This window comes from Lolium perenne, chromosome 2, assembly GCF_019359855.2.
Source record: "Lolium perenne isolate Kyuss_39 chromosome 2, Kyuss_2.0, whole genome shotgun sequence".
Taxonomy (NCBI): domain Eukaryota; kingdom Viridiplantae; phylum Streptophyta; class Magnoliopsida; order Poales; family Poaceae; genus Lolium; species Lolium perenne.
The window spans coordinates 318,799,667-318,803,384 of record NC_067245.2 but is presented as its reverse complement, the minus strand read 5'-3'; the positions used below and the strand labels follow the sequence as shown (position 1 = coordinate 318,803,384).

The following is a 3,718-nucleotide window of genomic DNA, read 5'->3' as shown; positions in this document are numbered from 1 at the left end:
CAAGTCTACATTCTAGAACAAAATTTTGTTCCATATTAATGTACATTCTAGCTTTTAGTCAAAAAAATAACACAGAAAACGACCCTTTATAGAAAAATTTATATTAAAATGTAGAAACCAACCAAACCAAATATGCTCTACATGGTCACAGTACCAGATTGATGGCGTGTCGTCTATAAATATTACTGTTCCGTTAAAAAATGTTTGCAACGCCGCACAACTATGTGATTTTTAGATTTTTCTAGCACGCTTTATCGGCATCTAGGCTTTGAGAGAATGCACATGTGTGATCCCATATCGTATTCTGTATTATAATTATTTAATATCCCATTATCGCGATCTCTCAAAAATTCTCGGCTATTTAAATAGTGATATATCGTAACCTTTTTTTTACTTCATTATATAGTTCTATCCTTTTTATTATTTACCCCAAAATGATAAACTGGACCCATTTGTTCTCATTATTCTATGTGGGTCTTGCTTGTCAGTATTGAAAAACAATTATATGAGGTCAAACCTGTCACTGTCGCGTAAGTGATGGGTAAAATATTATTTAAAAAAACAAAAGTTGTTACAAAGTCAAAACAAAGAGGTCAAAAAGTGGAAAATGCTCGTAGTTAGGTGATGGATGGATAAAATATGCATGGAGTCGCAGCCGTTAGTAGAATACAAAAGATGATCGTTATTATTGAAAACTCCTTGCAGTTGCATGGCGCGGCGATTAAGACATGTATTTTTTTTTGGACAGGGACATCTAGGTCCTAATCATGTGTTAGGGCTCATGGCCGTAGTGCGAATGGGTTTCGCTCATATCGAAGAAAGGACAGGGGAATAATTAAAAAAACATTCCAAAACCCTGGAGATTGACCGAGATGAGGTGGAGAGGAGATGGAGAAGCTCCAGAGTTTCTTTTAGTAAATGTAAAGATGCACGAGAAAAGAATGTATAGCTGGGCGCATATGTGTATACTCAGGGAGGGCCCCCACCCCATATTTGGAAAAAGACACAACAAAGAAAAAGTTAAACCTAGCAGATACACGGTTGTCGGATCACCAATAATGTGATCCTCACAATACACGGCCATTATATATCGCATGTTGTCGATTCCCTGTAGCAGGTAGGCTCGCATTAGGCAAATAATAGTGTACCAGGGTTAAGTTCAGGATGGCAATGTAACAAGGGTTAAGTTCAGGATGGGGTCAATGTAACAAGGTTTTAAGTACTGGCCGTGTATTGTGATAATTTTATGTACAGCTAACCCCTAATAACTTGAAAATATATTAGGCAGACAATAATTTGAACTACACGGATTATTAGTTGTCAAACAGAAAACTGAAGCTAATCTAGCCAACCACGGATAATACAACCCCGGTACAAAACCGAGACCCTTCTCTTCCTCGGTCGCTTCTGTTGTTTTCATTGTGCTTGGACTTGGGCCCGTCCGAGAGTGTGTGAGTGTGTGTGGCCAGGTGGGTAGCCGAGCCCCGTGTTGCATGAGCGTGTGGGGTGTGGTCACCGCGTCAAATTAAGGGCCAGTGGCGCCGAGGAGTGGCTGTGGTGGCCGCAACGACCTGCCGAGTCGTCGTACACGTCCAGGCCGGGGTGGCTTGATTGCGAGCGTCTTAATTGACTGCCCTGGGAGCTAAGCTAAGCCGTTGTTCCGGTGTGGTATATATAGTTGATTTAGCAAGTCTAATTTCATCATCTAGCTTGGGGAAGAGGTAGATCGATGTTCTGGGCGTGTGTTGGATGCGTTGTCTGATCTTTTTTGTGTAGTTACATGGCAACAGGCAACGAAGGGTAGCGAGCAAGCTTCACAGTCAGCCATTGTTCTTCTTCAGATAGCTTCTTAGAATGTTAGAAGCGGATTGCTTACCATTGTTTTTGTACTATGGTACTTTGATTTCTGCTGTAGGACAAGGAGAACTCGTCTGATCTGTCGGCGAACTCTATGCTGCCGGTGGTGCTGCTTCGATATATGCCGGTGCCTGATAGGTAATGCCCAATTCAGAAGAAGAACATCATGGCATGGCCAGCTGTTCTGTCCACCTTCGTCCTGAATAGGATGTGTGAGTTCATCAAGAATGGGGTCCCAAATGTATAAGGGATTCAGGCTGAAGGAAATTAAAGTTGTTGCGGACGCTGTTCTCAAGTTCTATGGGTGTGAAGTTGACCCATCGCAGATCTACAACCATCTGAGACATTGAAGAGCAAGGTGAGTTCATGTCCTCAAGCTCAATAGGCTTGAGGATGTGTGCTGGGTGGAGGAGACAACTGCCATCATGATGGAGGACGATGTCTACTTTGCCCACATCAAGGTTGGATCAATGCAACACTTCTTTCAGTTCATTCACTAAGTCGTAAGCTAGTACATGACCAAGAACTAACTAACTAACTTCTTGCTTGCAGGATAACCCGAAGGACGCTGATTTCATCAACAAGCCCATAGAGAACTATGGTCAGATAAAGATCATCTTCGCTGGTCGTGTTACAACAGTGCCCATCTCTCCGACTGCGATCCACCGTGCTCTCAGCCACCTCATGGAGCACAAGGCACATGCCACCAGGTATCTTGCGATGAGCCTGAGAGCAGGATGAGCTAGTTTACTTCCTTCCTGAGGAAGTATTACCTTTGAGGTGCCCGCGCATGGGGTTCTTGTTGTGGTGCTTGTTCTGGTGATGATGATGAACACCATGATGATGTATATTTTGGGAGTAGCTAGGTTTGATGAAAACTTATGCCAAGTCTGTATATTTTGCGAGGTGGTATGAACTTGTGTTGCATCACGAATAGTTGTTCGTGAACTCATGGTGCAACACTGTGATCCACTACTACAACTATGTCAGTCCTGTTGATTATGTGCTATATATTAGTCGCCGCTTGAATTACTATTGCGTCGAACATCTTGTAGGCAGTGCTTCTTTGCTGGGTAAGCTCACGACATGGGCTACGAGGTTACCGCATCACAGAAACGGGTTGTAACCAAACGACGGTCGATTAGACAAAACGCAATTTGTGGGCAACCAATCGACGGAGGCATGGCTTCTGCTATGATGCCTGGAAGGAATTGTTGGCAACCAAGCTAGATGCACAACGTGAACTAGATGTTGCATTTTCAGACACAGCTTTCCCAAAGCCAAGTTCCCCAGATGCACAAAAAGCTTGCGAGGAACCAATCACGCCCCTAGCGACCGGCCGAGAATAATGTGCGCCAGCATCTTGGCTGGATTCAGCGCACGTCCAAATGCCGCCGATTTAGCAACCAAACTTTATGACGTCCCCTCTAATCCTCTATCTTGGCTACCATCTTGAAAATCTCGCGGCAAAGGGAAATCAGTCCAAAAGGTCGCCAGGAAGCCAACCGTTTCGCCATTTTGGAAACGCCTACGTTCAACCATGTGTTGAATATATAAACATATTACCATATGATTTAATCCGAAATAACAGTAGACATAGCATGATCATAAAAACAGTAATTAAACTAATCATGCAAACTAACAGAATAGATGAATAGATTGTATCTAAACATGATAAACCGGTCACATCAACTCCCTAGAACTAGAAATTCTAGCAAGATCTGACAGAGAGAGGACATAAACACATACGGTGCAGCTTGAGCAGCGGTGGTGGTGGCGGCGGCAGCAGCAGCGTTGGTGTTGTCTCCCATTGTTAAATCCCAAGTGAGCTCCCCCTTTTGGTTTTCCAAGTTTATGCATC

General features: G+C 43.5%; 1 long non-coding RNA gene across 1 annotated transcript; it reads left to right on the top strand.

Moving 5' to 3' along the window:
• Nucleotides 1-1,589: 1,589 nt before the first annotated feature.
• On the top strand, nucleotides 1,590-2,892 carry LOC127336682 (uncharacterized). The gene is made up of 2 exons (XR_007873441.1): nucleotides 1,590-2,318; nucleotides 2,410-2,892. It is a non-coding gene; the product is annotated as an uncharacterized lncRNA (long non-coding RNA).
• The last annotated feature ends 826 nt before the right edge of the window (nucleotides 2,893-3,718 follow it).